Below are 23,724 nucleotides of genomic sequence, written 5' to 3'. Positions count from 1 at the left end.
AAAATTTCTTCAATATATGGGGATAATCTCTTTCATTATTCTTTTTTCTTTTTGGCACTGATTCTTCATGCCCAGCTTTTCACTCAAGAGACAAAAGACTGTGGTATTTTATCCAAGTGGATACTAATTAGTAATAGGACACTTGTAGCTAGTTTTTTACTGTAAAAATAATTCAGATTCCTTATAATGAGTGAAGAGACTTCCATGAGAGCTTTCTGCCAAGGAGATCTTTAGGGATGACAGACTAGCTCCTAGTCTGCTGTGGGTGGATGTCTCTGGTGCAGTTTGCTTTTGGATGCCATCTACCAGAAGCCTCCATATGAGGGATGAAAGTTTGATGTTAACAACGGATTTTTGAGCCAGAAACCCACAAATGATGGTTTTATGTTTACCAATTTTTCCACAATGTTTTCTCCAAGTCCAAATTCTGTTATTAGACACAGTACTGAAGGACAAACTACAGCGTTAAATCCAGAGTAGGATGAGATTGAATGACTGCAGAATGTCCTCCCATACCATTTTTCTCCTCTACTCTCAAACTAGGAGAGACCAGATATCAGGATAGTGGTATAGCACATGCCTCAAGGCCATACTGTCTTTGCTTTTTTTCCTGGCTTGCCATGGAAGATGTCACTGTTTCAAATCTGCGTGAGTTAGCTGTGAATTTTTCAGCAGGATGCTGGGACTTTGAAAGTAGGTATAGGAGCCTCAAGCATAGAGGAATGGGTAGCATGCAACACCAGTACGTATCGTTTTGGAAGGAACTGTCACAGCTATCCATCCATGTGCAATCTCCTCCTAGAGCAGCCTCCAGCTTTCTCTTAGTAAGAACACAGTAACAAGGAAGCATAAAAGAGGAGATGACTGCTTATAATCTGTCCAGGAATTTCATTAACTTCTGATTTCTTACTCAATGAAGCAGGGCAACTCTTTACTACTGCCTGAGTACTATTAGCGTGTGTATTTGCTTTCCATCTGAGATAAAAAAATATTTCCTGTAATAATAGCTTTTGAGATGCCTTCGTCGTTATTTTAGACAATATTAGTTCCTTAGTTTCACACATTATTCTTTCAGTAGACAGAAAAAGTAGCAATACTGCTGTGAAAGTGGCTAACTTTTTTTAAAGGTATTGCAGAAGGGCTTTGATTTCAAGCTCTTATGTGGATGAAATGTTGGCCAAAACCCAAGGAAGGGTCAGGAGGCTCCTCTCCCTCTTTCTTTTCTATCCTGGTCAGAGACTGTTTCACTTTTCAAAACTCTACTCTCTTTTGTTAAACTATGTACAGTGCTTTTCATAAATAAATAGTGGTCTCATCCCTAAAGAATGTAATCTAACTAACACCTTCAAATGTGGCCTTGATAACAGATAGACCACAGCTAGAGAGGTGACTGCTGGGATTAGAGATGGATAGAGCTGTACCAAGAATAAACTTGTTCCTCTGTGATTTGCGCTGGGCACTGTGCCTCTGACTTGTACACTGTAAATCTGCTTTATTTATCTTCTTCTTCTCTTCACTTTCCATTTTGTGACCAGAAGGTCAATGTAAGAGCAAGAATAGAGAGTGTAGGAGTGGGAAGCTAGAGTACTTAGCTTTGGAGGAGGCATTTTGGGAAATGTTGCCAAAATGACGTGAATGATGCTATCTGTTCCACAAAACTGTGAGACTTCAGAGAATTTTTTGTTATATATCAGTGATAAAGGGGGCTGTATTTAAGTAAGGGAGAAAACCAGTCATTTAACCAGTTAAGTTTCTGATTGGGACAAAACAGATAAATAACTTTTTTTTGATACTACGCCATTAACAATCATTTTCAAATGTTCTCATTCCACATTAGAAATGAAATCAAGTCCCTACAATTTTTTCCATGAAAGTCACAAAAACCCTAAATACATAGCTAGTAATAAAGTTTTATATATATATACACAAGGGCTACTTAAAATGTAGGAGATCCAATTTTTTTCTCTCCATAATTCAAACTAGTTTTTTACAGCCTAAAGGATATATAGCCTTATTACTGGGCTGTTTGATAATCAGTTATGTCTTCCTGTATGTTGGACCAGAAATCCTATCCTGAGGCTAGGAAATCAGCCTTAACAGGAAATCCATCACAACATAATGCTAGCACAAAAGCTTGGATTTTGGCAAATCGATATTTATCAAACCAGTTTCATCGAAAAATCCTCAAGCAGCCTCAGCACTGATGGAGATTTAATGAGGCACACTGCCTATTGTGCATGTTAATTCTTATTGAATCAGGCTTTGGGAAGTGTCTGTAGGCAAGAGAGAAAAACAAACTAGGCAGTGTTGTCCAGACATAAAAGACATAAAACAAACATTTCCTAAGGCGTAAATGTTTTACAAGAACCTTCAGAAGGCAGAAAGGAAAATCCTGAATGATTCTGTTGCTTTGAGTTGTGCAGCAGACGGGTAACCTTTATTCCTCCTTGGATCTCAAGTACTTCCGTGGTAGGTTGTTTTGCCTCCACTTGGATATTCAGATGTTAGTTGTTAAATTACAATAGATAGAAAGAGTACAGACAACATCCTGAAATGGTGTTCATCAAAAAGCGGCCAGATCTACAGCAAATTTTAATAATTCATACAGTCCCAGACCCTATGTCACTGAACTCCAAGTTAATACATGCTGCCTATTACCATGGGTTGATCCAACCAGAAGTGCTGGAATTCTGCTGGCATCCTTTCTACCCCCAGCATAGTACTAAGGAGAACTTTTCTGTTCCTCACTATAGTGAATAATTCCTGCGGTGTCTGAAGTAAAAGAAAAAAAAGGATAACATTTCTCTGCTTTGGGTTCCTACCTGGCTTTTTGTTCTCCTTGTATGACAAACTGATCATGATGATTTGGACTGTATCAGGAAGTCATTGTAGATGCATCAGTCATGATGGCAAAGCTTAGAGAGAATGAAAGAGGGCAAAGTGGTACCACGTAGTTTGCCAAATGTAGGGAGAAAAGTAAACCTAAGGCTATTTTATAAAATATCAGTTTTAGTTTTGACACCATGCGCATTCTCCTTGATCCCGTAAATACAGGCTTCACCACTGTTACTCCTCTGAATAAGATATGAGCAATGACTGGACCTTAATGTGCTGTCAAATGGCTACCAAAAAGAACCAAACAAGGACAATAATTCTCCAAAATCTCCTTGCTTCTGTGTTCAGTAAACAGAGCTGAAAGGACAGTAATGAGTTGGGTCAATTTTTCTTGAATGTTTGAGGTGCTTTGTTAGCACCAGCAATGTAGAAATAGATGTGCCACTGGTTTCCTGCAAGTGAGTTTGACTCTGTTGAGTTTGGTATCTTGACGGATGGTCTGGAGTGTCCCCAGGTGTGCCTCAGGGATGCCTCTTCTGGAGAAACTTGGGTCTAACAGTGTCTTTTTGGGGTGCTCTTGCCTCTCCTTTACTCCTCCTGTCTCCTTCTGCTTTCATCTTTTTACCTTTTAAACAGCAAAGCTGACCAGATTCCAGCTGGAAGAGCCTGTCTGCTACAAGCCAGGAGAGATTTGGAGACAGCTGGTGCCCAGGGAGCGAGACGGCTGCTCAGTACCAAAATCTCAGAAGGATCTTGGATTGAGAGGCCTTCTGGGCTCCTTGTGAGGTGCTAAACAGACATTGTACCTTGTTTTTTAAACGTCCCTCAACTGCATGCAACTTCTGCTTACTCAGGTAGTACTGCTTTATATCTTCATGCTTCCAATTTTTTTTGCTCTTTGCAAAAATTTACTGGCTCGTGTTTCAAGCACATGAGAATACTTCTCTGACAGTTAGTCTGCTGGCTTTAATTTTACTGAAGATGCCTTTGACTTTACTCATAGGGCATCAGACTTCCTGAGAAGCCTGAGACAGATACCTATTGTTATTTTCCATACAATCATTCAGAGAAGCTGTCCAAAAAAGTAAGGCATTCAGATATGTATTTAGAGATGCGATAGAAAGTGAAATACTCAGTGTGGTTTGTAATTGTGTTTATCTAAGTGCAGCCTTTTCCTGTGTCAGAACAGATTTTTGCAAACAGGAGGGTAATGATTCAGTTCCAGGGGAAGACTGACAAAATAAACCCCGGCTTCTGCTGACCTGATGTAGTGCTGAACAGTGCCCTACCCTGGGAAAATATTTCCTGCTTCATTTTCATAAATATTTATGTAATTCCTTCTGGGAAACATGTCTTCTTCAGAAAACTGAGCACGCTGCTCCCTGACACAAATTTAACTGTTTGTTTACACATGAGAGATTGTGGTCATTTACCCGGCCTTGGATTTTTACACTCTTATCTCAGGCATTTCTGTCTTTTAAAACTCTCCTATACTCCTTCTAGAAATCACATAATGCCTTGTGTTGTAGTGCTTAGTCTCTGAATTTCAAATATCCTCAGTGCTCACTCTAGGATTGGTATTTTGGGCTGAAGAAAGGAGAGCCAAACGTGATGTTTAGGATGGAATCACGTTTCTGTCCTACCCAGCTGTGGCCTTCCTGTGCTGCTTTGAGGCTGCTCTCTAAAAAAATTAATGCAAGCAATTAAACAGGGAATTGCATGACTAATGGAAGTATTTATATTTAGAAACAGACCTAAACACATTTATATGAACTGAAATAGAACTGGCATGCTGTCTTTTGCATTTGCTTTCTAAGCTTCTAGCTTAGCAGTAAATTGGGCATGAGTTGCTGCAAGAAAATAGGAATATTCTCCATTATGACAAAATAAAAAAGGTTGATGTTGTTCTCTTCAACATTTTAAGAGAACAGAAGAGTGACTGATTTTGAAGCACACACTGCTGAAGCCCTGTGTGAAGTCTTGTGCTCGTGCAAAACTGAACCTTGCTCACCAGCTCACGTTCAACCCTTTTATGAAGTGGTGAACCCTTTAGGGTGCTGCAGAGAAAGCTGTGTGATGATAGGAGACATTCACAGGAGAAAGCAAACATCGAGCTTGTGCCCAGGGTATAATGCACGTGAGTAAATGGTACCCATGTCCTGTGCTGACCTGTGCATTTCGTATGAAATCTGTTTGTCTTGAACACTGACTAAAAGCACTATCAGTCCTATAGGGGGTCTCAGTTCTTAGTCTTCTGTTCCTGTCATTCAGCTGTGGTGGTTTGCATTACTCATTTGACCTTCTAATTGAACACACATATTTATAGATCATATAGATTTATGGAGTGTTTCTTCCCTCCCCCCCACCCCTTTCTTCACTTCAAACTCTGCCACATACTTTCCAAACACAGCTAGAGCCAAGAAGCTTTTTCCATTTTCTTCAGCACTTTGCAAAAAAAGAGACAAATGAAACCAGGAAACTAGGGAGCAGCTACCTGCCCTGGAGGATTCATGAACTCCTCTGGTAAAAGGCAAAAGCATGGCTATAAGGAAGCTGGCAGGAGGGGGACATAATAGAAAGGATACACAGGAGGTCAGAGGAATCTTGAAGACTTCCTTCTTAGCCCATGGGCATGTAATATGTTCACAGTTTGAAACAGGCATTCCTGACCTTTTTTCTGCTGTCCTGCTGAACCCCTCCAGTGATGACAGAGACTGCCTATTGCTTCTGAGGGACTGCCTTGCTTCTCTAAGTGTCCCTGCTCTGCTCACTGCCTGAAGCCTGCTACCAAATGTGTGCAGACATCTGCTGTCCTGCTCAGTGAACTCTCTCCTACCTTGGTACTGCTTCCCTGGTGCCTGGGGATGCACAGTATTGTGTAACATGTATCGTAATGTTGGTTTCATGTCTGTGTGGGTGTGTTTCTGGCAAGAAAAAGAAAATTTTGAACCTCATTCTCCCACCTTCCTACTTACTGTACTGGCTGCCAGAATGTTTGGCAGCGAAGGGGAGGAGGGTGATGGAAGTGGCATATTTTCTGCTTGACATCCTAACAAACCCAAAGGAAAAAAACCTTCACCCAGTCCATACTCAGAAAGCGGTATTGTTAAACTTGATAACGAATTAAACATTTTACAACTCCAGGTTTTGTGTAAGGAAGAGAGATTAAAAAAGGAAAATCGCTGGGCTTGTTCAGCCCGGAGAAAAGAAGGCTGCGGGGTGACATCATTGCAGCCTTTCAGTACCTAAAGGGAACCTACAAACAGAAGGGGAATCAACTCTTTGAAAGGGTTGATAACTGCAGGATGAGGGGAAATGGTTTTAAGTTGAGAGAGGGAAGATTTAGGTTGGACGTCAGGGGGAAATTCTTTACAGAGAGAGTGGTGAGGTGCTGGAACAGGCTGCCCAGAGAGGTTGTGGATGCCCCATCCCTGGAGGTGTTCAAGGCCAGGTTGGATGGGGCCCTGGGCAGCCTGGTCTAGTATTAAATGTGGAGGTTGGTGGCCCTGACTGTGGCAGGGGGGTTGGAGATTCATGATCCTGGAGGTCCCTTCCAACCCTGTCCATTCTGTGATTCTGTGATTATTGCTAGCATCTCTGCAGCATCTGACCATTGAGCTTTGAGAAATGGAAGGCTGCATTCCAGTCCCCACTCCATATGAGTCTCTGAACTGTAGATATTTATTTGCCCATACAGTGTGGAGCCATTAGCACTGGGTTTTAGTTTAAAAGTAGGTTAGCATATAAAGTACATCACTAGCCTGGACTGGCTAAAAGGACTGCTGTGACTTCTACCATTTGGAGGAAAACATGTCGCTTGGAACTGCTGCTCAGCCATCCCTGGCAAGGTTAAATTTGAGCTACAGGGCTTATAGGAGGATTTCTGAGTAGCAATTGTTCTGCCATTGATGGGAACATGTTGTGAACCACTGAGTTTCCAGCATTTTTCTCCAAGGCATTTTTCTCCTAACTTCAAGTTTGCATTTATCTCATCCCCACATAGAAAGTGACATATGCTTGGGTGCTTTGCTTTTTAATCTGTCTTCTCTCTGGCCATAGCAACACAGATACAGAAGAAAGGCTCATAAATCAGCCCACTGTTTCTCATCACCAAAATCTGGTGCGTGGCTTTGTTTAATATGTGGGCTTTTATGACAGTCTTCAAAGGAATTTATGAGTTTAGAAATAACATTAAATCAGTTCCAAGGACAATGTTGGACTTTGTCCAATACTATCAGTAAAGCATTGTGTAGCACTGTCATTTCTCCAAGTGTTTTGGAGTTTCCAACTTTGTTACAGTGTTCACAGCGACTTTCGGTCGAAGGGATAGGAAATTGTCACACCCTGCTAGGTGCTTGCAGTTTGGTCACAGTAGCATGTGGTGGGGTGAAACAGTTGATCCTTGCAGGGTTTTGTCCTAGGCTGTAGTGAAGAGGTCTTACCCTTAGGCCATCACTAGGCAGAAGCAATTCAGAATAAAGCTGAACTTGTGAAGAGCTGGGTTAATGGTAAAAAGCTGCCTTTAATGTTAACTGGTCCCTGTTTTTATAGTGCAGAAGAGATTTGCTATGCAAGCATCCACAGTGCCGCATCAGATATCAGATATGTTTTCTTCCCAAAGACCAACAGCCTGATCACAAGAACAAGGACCATGCAAAGGGAAAGCAGAGCCTGATCGCACAGTCCACCATTAAGAAATCTCCCATCCCTCTTCTTCCTCTCTTCCCTCTTCTTGCGCAATTTATGCCCTGATCTCTTGTTGACAGAAACGACTTCAGGCAATGGAGGAGGCTGCTTGGCTGAGCTCAGAGGTACTTCCAGCTTCATGCTGCTGACACGGTCCATTAACTATTGAATCTGTGCAGAGACTCCAGCCATGCTGCAGCATTCCTGTCGCTGGGCTTGGCCTCCTGCCTTGCTTGCTCAGTGTGTGTGCACAGTTGCTCGGCTCCCCGCTCCAATGCCCATGCCATAGGATGGCATGGTGCCTGCTCACAGGAGTGGGAAGCCAACTTAATGAGGGTACAGATGAGCACTGTGAGTGGATTTAGATTGGCATCCTGCTGGATGCTTCTATGCCAGTTCTCCAGATGAAACTGGCCTCTTTTCTGCAATAACTTTCTTTTAATTTTTATTTTCAAATCTAGACTGAATTGATCTGGAAAGGAATTGCTGCCTGGTAGTACTAGGAAGTTATTCACAGACAGCACGTGCTTTCCTTTAAGAAGGATCTGTGGTGAGGAATGAGTCATGCACTGTGAGTCTTCCTTGTGTGTGGATGCCAGGGCCTTGGTGCCACTCTCTGCTGATTCCATCAGATGCGATGACCATCCCTGCTGTCATCCCATGCCACGTGTATGCATTCAGCGAGTGTCTCCTCATGTTGTGGTGTGGAGAGTGATGGAAGCACATCCTAAATTCTGAGCCACTGTTTTCCAAGGAGATGAGAGTTGACATTTATTGACTGGGAGGCCCTAGACGTCATGGTAAAAGTATGATGGATTCATATCTCCAAATATTTGTATGAACCAGCAATTCATAAATAATAACAGCACACAATAATGGAGCAAGAAAAAAATGGAATCAAGCAATCTTGAAAGGAAAACAGGGATGGAAAAACGAGAAGTTATTATTTGTCTGTTATTCTAATTGCATGGGGTTAAAACCAGACTAGAAACATCTGCTACTTTGATTTTATTGCTCAGCCTTTCCTCCTAAGTGGAGCGCTTCAAGAGAGCAGGATCTGACCTGAAGTAATCTATAAAACTGTATTCATTACTTAGGCTTTCTTTTTGTGCTGATTTAAAGGTTTGGCCATTTTGATTTCCTTTGGATTAGCTGAGCTCAAGGGAACCCTGAAGGAATGTGCCATAGCTTTTTGTTAGTGGTTTTTTATGTGATGCAATGGATTAAAACTTTAATGCAGGCAGTCATTAATTGTCAAAACCAAAGATACCTCTAAACTTCTGTCTATGATTATCCCTGTTGTGCTATATTTGAGACATGTCATGGTTTCTATCATTAAGAAGTCCTCCTTTTAATGCCCCATAATGGGTAAAAGATAGCCACAAAAATGATGCATATGGACAAAATATAAAGTGAAATTACAGGTTTCCATCCTGAAATGAAACTACTGATGATGCATACGCCAGACAGGAATGACACAGAACAGAACTGTTAGTAAACATAGGGTAAACTATAAATATGCTTAAGACAGACATCACGCATTGTTACAAGTGACAAACGTTGCACTAGAAGAAAGAAAAAAGATCACAAATCTAGACAGACAGCATTACTAAAAGTTGGATAGCTGCATGATTCATTCCCCAAAGAAATCAATGTCAGGATGACATTTTTCTTCAGGCAGTACTGGCAACTGCTCGTAATTTGGGTAAACTTTCTCTGCCCTATAAAAACAAACCATCAAACCAAAAGGTAACCACTGAAACAGCTACCACTCAACCAAAAAAAAAAAAGTAGTATTTTAAACAGAGCACAACATAAAACTGCATGAGTCAATCTACCGTAAACTTTCGGCAAATAGGATGTGTCATAGAGATCAACTTTGGTGCTTCCAGAGAGCAGAGACTTATACAGCAGGCTTTTTAGAAACAGACTTCGCTCCAAATAGTAATTCCCTATTTTCAATAAACTCTGACTGGCTGCAACTAGTTATTTCTCCTGATACAGACAGCCAAAATAACGGACTTGTAAATAGAAGCTTATGGAGTTAGATTAATTACAGGGATTACATATAGCATTCTGTGCTTTTAAAACAAGAAGGGATCATTATGACGATCCCTGCTGGCCTCCTACGTAACAGAAGCCTTGCAGTGTCACTGACTGATTCCTGCTCACAGCTGCAGGTGGTGCTGGGAAGTTTCCTGTACAAAAATGTATATTTTTTATTTAACTACATCCAGTGAGTGAAAATGCACCAACTAACTTTTTCTGGGGGCCAGTTGTGCTAATTGTATAACCTGCTAGTTCTTTCATTATGCATTCCGCTCTGTAATTATTTCAGCATACTGAATACATAAGGCTGTATAAGTAAAACAGCGCATTAAAGTGTCTTTCTGTCAATTGTAGGCACAAATGCCAAACAGTTCTACGTCTTGTATCCCAAAAGCTGACTGATGGCACTGTGCATCACAGAGAGCAACCTTCACCCTGAAGTACTGCAGTTCTCAGCGGTGAACTTTTTTGGCACACAGCGATGCAGGTTTCTTGGTTTACTCCTTTACACTAGATAACAATCCTGAGGTAAAATGATTTTATCTTGTTGCAGCATGCAGCGTTCTTCACAAACTCCTCAGCTATTTAAGATGGTGACTTTAGTATCACCACTGTTTTTCATGGAAGGAGGTGACTGAGATATTGGCTGGGTGTTCTTAGTGACCTTCTTCACCTTGTTCTGTCAAGTCTTTGACAGGAAAAAACTGAGCTCAATTATTTGGAACAAAACCTCAACATTTTGCCTGAATATCCTTTTTGATGAGATATCCAGTTTGATAAAGGAAAGAGTAATTTCCCCATCATGCATGAGAAGATGATTTGGTTTGCTGAACAGCCAGTGCACTGGTTAAAGTGGGAGCTAAGATAATTCTATGTGAGACAGTTTGGGTCCAGAAAAGCTGAAGAGTTCAAGCTCAATGCCGCAGTATTGCGTATGCAATTACTCCCAAGAAAAGTTCAGGTCCAGAATGAGTTTTGTCTGTATTTTTCCTTTCCCTGTGGTATCTCATATCTCTGGAGAGTGGAGCATTAATTATAATAGATTTCTGTAAAGCATTTGACTTTGTACCTCTGCCTGGGGGAAACATAAATTCCATGATGAATGACAGTAGTAAAGCCAGATAGCTGTTTTACTACCACTTTTTACACTACAGAGGCACGTGACATGAGGTCTGAGAAAGATGCATGGTGAAATTGGGAAAGAGATGAGAGCAACAGAGAGTATCCCAAGCTGCCTTTCTGTGGAGATCAGATAGAGAGAAAAATATGGGGCATCTACAGAACTAGAGTAAGCTTCCCCAGTGGGTCTTTGAATGAAAAAGCGAAACTCCAGAGAAGGAATTTTGAAGGTGCACTTTCAGAAAGACAGCGAAGAGTTAAAGATCTGTGATGGAGAAACAGAAAAACTCATATCAGTGTTTCTCAGCTTCGTACTAAATCCTTGTGAATTATATAACATGGGAAACAGAATGTGTAAATACACAAAGCCCAGTCCCCCTCACCTGGCTCACTTCTACAGAAAGGCACAAACTCACAGTGTGAAAAGGTATATACAGAAGAACATAAGAGTGGACATATCAAAGATCCTTCCATTCCAAGTGATTGCCTTTCACCTACTTTGGAAAGCAGAAAAAAAAAATACAGGCTGCATTCAAAAAAGAAATTGTATGTAAAGATTGTGAAATTTAAGCAGAAGACAACCCAGCAGTTCAATTTTGTGTCCTTTAATGTTTGCAGTTTGTCATGGCTCATCAGTCTGTATTATGTTTGGTGCTGAAATTTCTGAAGTTTGCAAAAGGAGAAATCACAAAGAAGGCTTGTTACATTTAACGTTTATGAACAGTTTATCTAATGTCAACACCCCAACAAGGAAGCAATGGAATTTATGCCACCACTTGAAGGCTACCCGTTGTATTGCTCAGTTCAGTGAATCATGCTGCAGAGCTATAAAATAGGCCGTTGTTCTCAGTATTACTCAATTCCACAGAATTATACTAATTTGATTTGATTTTTCTTAAGACAGAAAATCTAATTAAAAAGAAAAAAAAGTCTAAATGTCAACCCTCAGCTACAGAACAATTCTGACAGAAGATCAAAAATTTGGTAGTTTCTTCAGTTTAAAAGCGATAGATGTAATTGCTCACCTAAGGGCTTTTCAGCTCTGTTGACAGTTCCTTGCTGCCCATTAGAGTTGGTGTCTGTGCGAGAACATGCTGAAAGTTACCAATAATTCAAAGAACTCCTTAAAAATCAATAGCTGATATGGCTTTATAGACCAGGCTCTGGGCAGCCTGGTCTAGTGGCCGACGACCCTGCCCATGGCAGGGGGGTTGAAACTAGATAATCTTTATGGTCCTTTTCAACCCAAGCCATTTTATGATTCTATGATTCTATAATAATTTTGTTGTTTCTACGTCATTCCACAACTCTGTCTAAGAACTGTGTCCTCTTCAGCTTCCTGAGGGAATCTACCACCATCTGCATCACAGATCGAAACTGCATGATGCTGTTGATAGTCACTTGGGAACTATTAGCATAACCTCTGTTTTTCTGTCTTTTATTTTTATAATACTCACTGACTGGAAAAATGAATAAACATGTGACTGTAAATTGGCATTTGGAAAATCCAGAACTTTCACAGAATAGTCATGCGGATGATCACTTATTCTCCATTTCTAACCTTTGTAGTGGGCTATGAGACTAAAAAGACCTCCTTCTGGCAACCCCCAAAGGTGAACAAGTTAGAAAAATAGCTGCACTTGGATACTTCGTTTCCTGACATCAAAGCTTCTTGAGAGAGAAATGTGCTATTATGATGGCATTATTCTTTTTTCCTTCCTGTAAAAGATGTGGCAGATGTTCACTCATTTGCGCATTTAAAATTCTGATTCATTCAGGAAATCTGGATAACAGAGTTGTCTAGGATTCCTGTCATCCAGTAGTCAGAGGTAGCATTTTTATTTGGATGATCTGGACCAGCAGTGGTCACCCCATATGTGGGTGTACACTGGAGGGAAGGCTAAAACACAGGAGGAAATTTTCATTGAACCCATTGAGCCTGAAGTTGGCTATACCTAACACTGCTTTAATCATTGAGGTGGCAGCTGTGCTACCTGCTCATCTGGAAGCCCTGACCCATTTTGGTACAAAAAGTTCTTGTTATTCCATCCTGAGAAGTTCTAACATCTCTTTTGCTTCCAACAGGTCTTTGAAATAGTTATGTGAAGGGTGTGCACATACAAATGTGGTAGAAGAAAAAGGAGAGAGTAGGAGTTCCACAGAACTGCTTTTCCAGAGATCTTAAGCATCTCAGAGATCCAGTGGAGCTGAGGAAAGCTGTGGCAGCTTGGCAGCACCACAGCCAGGGTGCCTGTAGCTCCACTGCTGCCAGTGCAGCAGCACAGGGTGAGCCAATGTCTGACGGGATGCTGGAACAGCTGTGGGATGGTCCAGCTCCCTCCTCTGCCATTCTCCAGGACCTCTCTTCCACCAGCTCTCTCCACACAGTGTTTGTGGCTAGTAGTGTGGCTTTCTCTGTCAGCTGGCTTCTGTGGAACAATCACAAGCAGTCAGAACTGAAATCCCATTGATACAGAAGAGGTGGGTGAATTTAGGCTTTCTTTAAAATACAAATCAGCAATACACACTTGAAACTCACACTTCCTTTATTTTTTTCTTTCTGTCAGTGGAAAATCAAGTGCTTTGAATTTGGGAAATGCCAGATATTTGTCTGTCTAGCCAGCTTAAATTTAGTGTCGTGTTTGCGTGTTCTGGTATGATCTTCAGTTGCCTTCACTGCGGACTCTGTCTTCCCAGGGGCCTTGATTAAGTTCAGTCTGGTTACAAAATCAACACTTTGAAATTAGCAAGTACGAAACTTGGCCTTTCCCAAGTATCCTTCATTCTGCAACTTCTCAGTTTTATTCCTAGCTTCAATAAACAATGTCAAAATTAAGGCAATTGGGTCAAATGCAAATGTATGATTGCCTTATTTCTGAAAGTTTGATTTTGCAAATGTTGCAGTCCATTAATACTCTTTTTTTCTTTTTTGTAAGTAATGAACAATATAGAAAAATTCCCTTATATTTTAATAATCTTAAGGGATCAGCAGTGTGAATGGGTTGTGGGTTACCAATACAACATTACTGCACTATTGTATCAGTTCATTCATTCATATGCACTCGTCATCACTTTTCAAGTAGCTGAAGCTGTTACAAACTTCAAGATATTTGAATGAGAAAAACCAATAATGTTTGGGTTATCTGTGGAAATTCAGCCTTTGTACTTTAATAGAGGAGTAGAATTATGAGAAAACTGGCAGGTATTTTAAAATCAATGGGAAGAGAATCCCTCCAGAACTCAAAACAAATTATTAAGAAGTTTTGGAAAACAACTTCAGACAGAACAAAATCCAAATATCATAGACTCTTCTAAATTATTATTATTTTGAGTCTTGCAGCAGGCTGCTGAGCTGAGGCTTGGCACCTTGCTTTTGCTCTGGTTACTGACCAGCTGCAGATCTGGACATTCAGTGTTTTGTTTATTTACCAGGTTGGCCTTTATTGTAGGTTCTCCCTTTCCTTCATCTGAATGTCTAAGGTGAATCTAGTAATAACAATATCCTAGAAGTTCTCAGCTCTAATTTATTTTCTTTTTCTGCAAAGAATCCTTTGCTGACTTTTTTGTACTGCAATGCCAGTGGAGGCGAAGAAATGCAGTTGAATTGTTAAGACAGAGCCTTTCCCAAATGGCTTTTCTCCGTTGCAACACACTGACTAAATATGACAAAGTTTTCTGCATCAACAGTACTTTGCTGCATCTGTGTGTGTTGACCCCTTACAAAAAGTAAAAGCTTTTTGCTGTAAGTGCCCAAAGGCATGTGAACTCCTGTTGTTTGTATCTATAAACTAAAAGTGGTTAAAAGTGACTTGAGTTTTGAGAAGATATTACTGTGAGATATTTGTTTATCTGAAACAGAATGACACTTGATATCATTTTTGGACTAAATGCGACTACACACCATTTTGAGTATCAAAGGAACAGCCTAGCACCCACATGGGGAAAATTGTTAGGAGTGGTTTGTATCATCAGCTGGTTTGTTTGTTACTTTGGGTTTGTTTCAGCAAAATGAGTGCAGCACTTTGTTATCTTGGGGATACATCCAGTCCTGAGACGGGACACAGAACACACAAAGCATGCAGGCTATTGTACTTTTTTGTAGTGTAAAAGGGATGAGGCTTGACCCAGATTCTTGCCTTATGCTTCAAAGCAGCTCTTGTAGAAGTAGCACTGCTTCCAGTTTCTCTAATAGGTACCACATGTATAAAGCTTCTTTAAGACTTATTACTAAGCCTGCATTTAAAATTAAGTTTGCTCTGAAGAGAAAGTCCCTGGGGAAGGGCAGGTGGGAAGCCTGCAACATCTCCTTATACATAATTTGGGGAAATAAAACCTTTTAATAGTCCAGCTTCACAGCTGGCCGATTTCACAGACTGTCAAGGATGGGTTGATGTGCTCAACCTTGAACACACAGCCCTTCCTTGTTAGTTTTATGATGTTTTCCTGTTACTTTCAGGTTTCCCTTGGCTAGAAGGAAATGAGCTGAAAAAATTGATTAGATATTAAGGTGACTTTTATTGTTATGGAGAACTCCTATAAAAATTCCTTGGTGACTCCACTTCCTTGAACACCTGTCAACAGACTGCCCAGTGGAATGAGAGTCCAATAGGAAACGAGTAGGTTTAGATAAATTCCGTGACAAGAAGGTCTAAGTTAACAAAATTAAAAACATTCCTCATATCTTTTCCCCAGGCATGCATATTCTTCCACTTGCAATCCACAGAGAGAGATGTGTGATACAGACAGGGGAATTTGGCTCCAAGGTAAATTTCTCAAGAAATCTTTCTTGAAAATTAAGACCTCTGTGGTATTTTTTAAAATTATTTTCAATAAAGGCTGTAGTTTTTCTTTTCAGCTTGATACTCTTCCAGGCTCTCAAGCTTTAATGTTAAACAAAAAAATGAGTCAACTCTGATTCAGTCCCAACACAGAACCTGGCTCTGAGAGCATCCAGTGCTTGTCCTGATTCTTCAAACCATGTGTCCAACAGTTTTACCTACACAGCTACCTCTTTGATTTGCAGCCTTCTGTATCTTTGTTGGTTGGTCGGTTTGTGCTTTTATGTGATTGTATGTTTGTTACTTTTTTTTTGTATCCATGTGTGAAAATATTACGGGTTCTTTTGTAAATGTATTCAAAGTGATTTTCCAGTCACTACAGCTAACTTGTGGTAATTCTAGCCTGGCAGGCCAAACATATGAAAAAGATTGTTCCAGTAAGGTCTCCATAAGTTGATCAAAGCCTGCTGAAATTGAACACGTAGAGCTGTTTGGTTGGTGACTGAGCTGGAGAAAACTCTCGAAGAAGGTTGCCATTCCAATATACGAAGAACTGTAACATCTCTTTTTAGGAAGAAAATAAAGGTAAATTTCAGAATGCCACGTTATGTAGCAGTTTTTCCATGACATACAGCTATTTTACACTAAAAATGGGCCCCTTAGGAATAATTCATGGAATCAGATTGAAGCACCAGGACTGACAGATGCAACGTGAAGAGGAGGGCCGAGAGGAGCAAGGTTTATGCAGTCACTTCACTACATTTCACTCAAGGTGTAAATATGAAAACCACCTGAGCAGTTAATAAAGTGTTGTGTAGCATTTTCATTGGCTAGAAGTGTTGTTATTCTGCTATTTCTAAAGATAAAATGGACCACGCGGGGGAAAAAAAACAACAAAATTGTTGTCAAGGTGTAGTTTGAATGGATGCTGTTGAAAGTGGGATTTTTATTTTGGATTTGACTGCTGTTGTTTATGAATACCCACAGCTCAATTCAATAGGAGATGAGAGAAAAAGTTGGTAGTCTTGCTTGTCCAAAACCTCCCTCTTTGATTCCCACAGGCATATGCAGTTGGCCTACAGCTGAGTCTGTTGGGCATGGCAGTTTCTTGGAATATTTGATGTGGGTTTGTGGTAACTGCAGTAGAAAATTTAATTAAGAGGCATAAACTCTACAAATGGGTTCAATATGCCTACCAATCTCTCTCTTTTATTCTTTTCACTTTTCTATCAGATTCTCTCTATTTCTTCCAAGGATTATAATTAAAATGTTAAAATATTGGGGACTTTTGTTACTATCTGTTTTGTACCCCATATCTTAGTTTCATCTTGAAGCAGTATTGTGCATCTGCTATGCCTAAGTGTTTATAAAACGTCTTACACAATTTTTGTAACTACTGTAGAAATAATCAATATTTTGTTACATTAAATATAGGGTTAGTATTGCAACTATTCGCTTACTAATGAAAAGTTTCTGCTCTTTTTTTAAAATACTATAGCACTCTAGAATTTGTTTCAGTAACTCGGTCTGTGTCTCAGAAGTTAATAATTTCAGCCTTTACTGTAAGTCAACCTCTACCTGTGTCACTGGATCATACAGATACAATTCTCTTAGTTTTGTTTAGAGAAATACTTTTGACAAAATAGCTCCCATTTTGTGAGCGTGTTAATGAGAGAAGGAGCAATTTCTATTGCTGGAAGCCTCGATTAGAGTTTTAGCCTCAACAGAAGGCTTACTGAAAGGTCATTCAGTTTCTGTCACAGATTAGTCTGCTTCCAAAAGCTGTAATATATATTACTTTTTCCACTTACATCTGTGTAAGCAAGTAGAAAGAAGATGCACAAGACTTACTGTGTTATCAAATCAGTCTCCATTAGGGAGTAGAAGACCTCCATTAGAGAGTCTAGCAATTTTTGACAGTTAAACTCATCTTCCTTCACCAGAGAATTCACGCAGAGTATATTTCTGCTGTTAGAATATGTTGTTATTGCAAATGATAAATCCCTGAGAGAAAAGTTTGTCATGGAAACACTGACTGCTCCTTAAATGACTATGAAACAAGAATTCTAGGCAATGCTTATGAAAAACAAGAGCATATTTTAAAATTAGATCTACCAATGCTACCTTTATATGGACAAGAGGAAATTAATGGTTCAGCTTCAACCCAGAGGCAAAGCCAGCCATGCTGGCTATATTGTACCAATCACAAACTTGGTCCAAGAGTTTAGTTATATTCAGCTTTCCAAAGATCTTACAATCTAGCTAGTATCAGGCAGTCAGGGGAATCATGGAAAGAAAAACAGTGCCATAGGATGTGGCACTTGTGATTCAGCAGATGGCATTCTTCACCCTGAGTCAGCCGTGCAACAACAGCCAGCTTCCCTGGTGGGCTGCTCTCCTGCAGGTGAGTCCCAGCACTGAGGCTCTGAGTGCTGACTTCTGCGTGCCGTGAAACGTTGGATGACATTTGTCACAAGAATAGCAGCATTTGTCTTGGTTTTTGGTTATATTACAAACTGGGTAATCACCTTAGCGTCTTGCCTGCTCTAATTACCCATGGTTGTTTCTTCTGTGCTTCCTTCCTCTTGCTCTGTGTCATGCTGCTGGCACAGTTGCAAGAGCTGCTGCATTTCTAGGGGATATGAATTCTGCTTGATGCCCAGTGGGATCTGGCTAGATTTCAGTGAGTGCTGAGATGTTTCTTCTGTGTTGTTCCTTTTTAGCTTGTGGCACTACTGAAACAAAAAAATGATCTGCCTTTCATATTTTGAAAGCGATGGGGTTCTTGTCAAAATAGGGATACCACTTGCCTGAGGTGCACTGGAGACATGTGCTGTGCCAGTAAATAATACATAGCACCACAGGCATCAAAGAGCACAAAGTACAATAGGCAGAAGATTCCATTCCCATACAGTTGGCTGGAGTCAGTTATTATATTTTATTTCTAGCATATACTTGAAGCACTACCAGCTAATTGTTAGCTGTGTGTGTCTGCCTCAGGAACACTCAGCACATGGTCACAAAGAAAGATCACTCCTTTGCAGCTTATGTTTTAAATAAAGAAGCTTTTTGTAAATATGGAAAAATAAGCATTGCAATTAATGTTAAGGATCAAAGTTTGCTAGGTAATAAAAGCCCAAATAAACATAGTTCTACTGAGCTTAAGTTGATTTTTTATCTAGAAGGCTGTAATAATAACTCATTTTTTTTTCAATGGAAACTACTTAATCAAGTGTAAATTTTAAAATGACTCTGAGGCTCAGAAAATATACAACTAATATCTGTTTTCAGTTGATTTTTATGGTGACATAGTGGAAAATCTGATAGAACTTCAGCCACTGCCCTGCTATCAAATGCTGCTGTAATTCCAAATTAACATGACTTGTGTTATCTGCTCACTCAGCTGCTTGCTTTGCTTTCACTATGATGTGGAAAAATGTTGGTTCTTTGGTAATTTTATTAATTACCTGAGAATGGTTTTTTAAAAAATTATTCTTCTAATCAAAACATGTAGCAGAAAACATTTATACTTGTTAGGAACTTGATCTTGGTAAGTACTGAGTGTCTTTTTGCTCGGTTCTGTTGGTCTGAAAGAGCTGAGAGCACTCAGTGACTCACAAGACACGTTGGCACCTGGCAGAGCCATGCTCTTCGTCGATCTATGCGGTGCTTGGTGGTTTCAGTTGGCAAAAATTTATGCAAACGATTGCCTTTTATTGTATTATACATTCCAGGTTAAATGGCTTTGCAAGCCTTGAAGCTTGCTTTGAGCTTCAAATTCAAGTGTTTCTGAAGCATTAATGTAAGAATTCCTCAAGGTATCACATGTCTTGACTTTCACAATGAAAGCAAACAAATGGTAAATCTCCTAAAATTTCGGTGAAAGAAAACTATGCAGTATCATTATGTTTGCAATTCAGAGCAGATTCAGAAGCTATGTCAATATTACCGGTCCTTTTGATACATATGCTGTGAGTCAGGAGTCACTTTCTAGATCCCAAGCACAGCACACTTCATTTAAACCCTAAAACAAGTAATATCCGTATGGTCACAGTCAAAAACGGTTTCACTCAGTTCTGTTAGTAAGGGGCCAGCCTGCACCTAGCTTTTGCCAAAACTCCCACTAAAGTCGATGGAACATTGAAGCACTCAGCAAGCATATCATCTTACTTCAATTTCTCAGTTATTTTTTGATCATTTGCAGATTCTCAGTGCTGATACCTGTGCATTTATGTGGGTCCTTTGAACCACTTCATCCAAACTGGCAACTTATCCTTTCACAACTATGAGGCAGCTGTCTAGCTACTACTTTTGTGCAAAGACTGTAAGTGATGCAGATGAAACTATATTTCAAGGCAAGAACTTAAGCCTTAAGAATGTCTTAAGAAATGCCACATTTTAAAATGGGCCATGAGTTCCCATTTCAGGTATGTTTTTCTGGAGCTGAGGACTGTCTGCATTGCAGAGCTGATTTCAGTTATCTTTTTATAGTCTACTATAAACCTAAATATACATTATATCCTGACATTATGCATGATGGTGCTTTTAACTTGAGATATTGATCCATATTGCCAGAGGGGCTAATCTAAGCTTTGGTTAACACAGCTCATTAGTTATTAACAGGACTCAAGCTGCCTCCTTTTCCTTGCTGCTATTCCTTTGCTGTCTTCTCAAAACTTCTCTCTTGCACAAAAAGGCATGGAAGTTCCCTCTCAATTTGCCCAGGAGCATTTCAGACCTACAAGTTGTATGTCCAAAGACTGAGAATATGTGCTGTAGCCCCCGCAGGGCTTCACACCATGCACAGATGTCTTTAATCCAAAGAAAGCAATTCAGGTGTCACTTCAAAGGGTGACCACTGCTGTTAGCATGAGGATAACCTGAGCTTAAATAACATAATAACAAAGTCAAGTTATTCTCCCATGTTCTTCAGAGTGTTACTGAAATGTCAGTGAGACTTCATCCTTTTGTGCTCTTCAGCACCCATATAAACCAGACCACAGCTCTTTCTGTGCTGAAACAAAATTCAAATTTTTCAACAGCAACCTCCAAGTGAGGAACAAACACAAGGAGTGTTGTACGCCGGGACTTCATCTACAGGTTGCATATTAAGCAGTTTCTAAATGAAAAGGTGGCTCACTGTGCTATAAGCTAAAGTCATCATTTTGAGACCTACAGCCCACCGGAACGAGGGGACAGGATGGAGTGTGCCTTTTCCAGTATTCTCCACCCACTGACCTAGAGTATGAAACCCACAGAGTTCTTGGAACTGCAAACAGTGTTTGAATTCAGACTAAAACTGGAAAACAGAAACAGGCCTTTTTTTTTTTTTCTTCTTCTTCTTTTTTTTTTTTTTTTTGAGTCACATCAGTCAATGCTATTTACAAAATTGGTTTATGGAGACCACAGGTGGACACTCTGACTCATTACACATGAATACTAAATATATCCAAGACGATCTTGGAAAATCCCATAAAGAAAGAGGGAATAGCCATCTGATTTTTATATTTATAACCTTGGGTTTTGGATGCCAGTAATGGAAATTATATTGTTTTCACAAAAAGCAGGTGAGGGACAGTAAGGGACTGAATGATTGCCAGGCTGCGTGTGGCTGGAAGGAGAAGGCCCTAAGCGAGTCACAGAGGAAGGTTTGTCATGCTGTAGTAGTTTGCCATTCGCACTTGCGGCAGGCTGTGGTGAGGTTAGCAATGCATTCCACAGTTGTCAGGAGTTAAGCAAATGTGTCCTTTAGCCAGAGAGAAAAGCACACCTGCCCATGGAGCTGGCATAAAATTCATTACTGCCCTCATCCTACCGAGTCCTACATGGAGAATTTGAGTAGTACTTTCAGCCTCATATCCTGCCACACATTTCAGTCTCTCTGATCCTGAAAACCAGGGAGGCCCAAGGTCTGTAATATATGCAGGGAAGCAGATAATGGATCCCTTTCTGTTTGTCATCACTGACTTCTGTTTTGATGGATGTTTTAGTGCCAAAGCTTCTCTTCTTGCTGCTGGAGGAGAGCTATTCCTAGACTTACTACCATCCATAGGCTGGCTTTGTGAAACACAACAGGGTGAAACTGAAACAAGACATAGCATTTCTAGCATGGAAGCTTACTTCATACGTAAGCTGAGAAGCAGTGTATGTAAGCAGGAACTAACTGAGGAATGAGTTCGTTATTCTAATCTAGCCAGTTTCCTGAATGACCACTAAAGTAAATAAACTAGGTGCCAAAATGCATTTGTTTTTACTTATAGATCACCCAAAAGTATACTGTGGGTTTTTGATATTTCTTATTACCAAGATCCTGAGCCAAATCCTTCATAGACAGTGCAAAGCAGTTCCTCACTACTCCAGTCTTCGAAACAGCCCCAAGAAGGAATTTCTCTGTTGCTACTGCCTTGTTGAAAGTAGCAGTGAGTAGGTGGCCACAAACATGGACACAATAAGAAAATACCTATGCAGACTCAAATTAGCTGATCATAATTTTTATATTCAAAGCTGTATAGCAGATAAATATCAATGGTCTTCCTACTGAGATTTGGCTCAGCTAGCTGATCCTTTAGCAAATTGGGCACTGCTTCAGAGAAGTCACTCTTCTGCATCCTGAATGACTAAAATTTAGGAGATAGAGATGGAAATACCCAGCTACCCTATCTGGCTTGCTGTAGCCAGTTTCTAATGAGCTCTGCATGTCTCTAATGCTCCTTGCAGCCTGCAACTACAGTACTTGTACTGAAAGTTTCTGCTTCTTGACTTCTTTTCAAAGGAGTTCATTCTTCAGCATTTTATGCTTGTTTTTCATCCATTAGTACTATCTATTTCAATAGGCTTAAAATAAATTAAAATATTTTTTGAAATACTCAGGATGTTGTTGTTGTCTGTTGAATTTAATTCATCACCAGACACAAACAGCACAGAACAAATGGAAAAGTTTATTGCAAAACCAGAGGAATGGCAAAGTAGTATCCTTTTTTTTTTTTTTTTCCCTAGAAGAATGAGTTTCTTTGTTTCAGCCTTAGGGGCCAGCAATTTCTAGCAGCCCTCTGTCTGCAAATCTTATTTCTGCATTGATCATCATAGTCACATGAAATTATTTAATAAGTATCTTATTGCCAAGGTCACATGAAATTAGTTAACAAAAACTTAAAAGTGAATTTGCCAGCTCATCTCTCATTGAAACACTCTTTTGGCTTAAAAGAACATGCTGAGTTGTAAGAATGAGAAGCTTTGGGCATTTTCCCAATAATAAGATAGCAATAACAGGGAAGAATGCTTGGCTATGTTGTAGAGTAAATTAACAATGCATCCACAAATTTTATATGTTTGTATTCTTAGGCAATTAATAATGATTTAACCTGTGGCTAGTTTAAGTTACTCTGTGCAGGAAAATCACATAGGTGGTCTGCAGCCTTCTGTTAAGCCTTTCAAAGAGCTCCCCAACAAAAGTAAAGGGAAATGTAAGTTTTTTTATGAAGGAAGGTGGAAAGAAAATTTTCAGGGGGTAAGGGATAATTTTGTTAGCCCATGTTTCATTAAAAGCTTTGCAGTGGATCTTTGTTTCAGTCCAGCTCCATTCTGGATAAGCTTTGGTCCATATCACAAATAAGCAGCACTACCAAAGATTCACTTGCTTTCAGGAGGCAAAAAGGTCAAAGATCAAAAATGTTTGAGTGTTTTGATATTAAACACCTGAAAGCTAAACTCTTCTGCTTCAGAAGAGGAGTTCCCTAACTGCTATATTTCCAACTGTAGTTCTCCTCGCAGCTCTCTCTCTGGTCTCATGGATCTCAAATTCAGATTGCAGAGCATCCTTGTGTCAACAAGAAGGGAAAAGGTACTGCTTACTCATTGTGTCCCGTGGCTCCATGGCTATGCTCTCTCCTGAGAAGTAAGAGCCATAGATTCAAGCTCTGTCATCCTATAGAAGGAGACTACAAGTCAACTCTCCTACTTGGGCAAGGAAATCTTCCAGTTGCTTCACAACTCGCTTCTTCCTGCTGTCTTTAACTGAAGGTAGCTGTGAGTGCAGATCTCGGTACACGCGTGTTGTGAGCACATCTAGCAAATCCAGACATTTATGGCTGCAGTTGTCTTTTCTATAGATCCCAAACAGCCTTAGGCAGGAGAAGGGCTTCTGAACGTGGATCTCAGCCTTAGTAGTGGTCTTTGTGAGTAAAAGTAGTAACTGGAGTTGCCCAGCCAATTTCAAGTGCATGTATGGATTAAATAAATACAGCTTTCCTAGATCACT

General features: G+C 40.1%; 1 protein-coding gene across 7 annotated transcripts in view; it reads left to right on the top strand.

Annotated features, from left to right (window-relative positions):
- TNFRSF11B (TNF receptor superfamily member 11b) overlaps positions 1-23,724 on the top strand; it is a 102,330-nt gene that overhangs the window by 38,555 nt on the left and 40,051 nt on the right. The gene's annotated exons all lie outside the window — the stretch shown is intronic.

This window comes from Phasianus colchicus, chromosome 3 (assembly GCF_987193195.1).
Source record: "Phasianus colchicus chromosome 3, bPhaCol1.hap1.1, whole genome shotgun sequence".
Classification (NCBI taxonomy): Eukaryota; Metazoa; Chordata; class Aves; order Galliformes; family Phasianidae; genus Phasianus; species Phasianus colchicus.
Note: the sequence above shows the minus strand (reverse complement) of the source record. Positions and strands in the feature narration are given on the sequence as shown.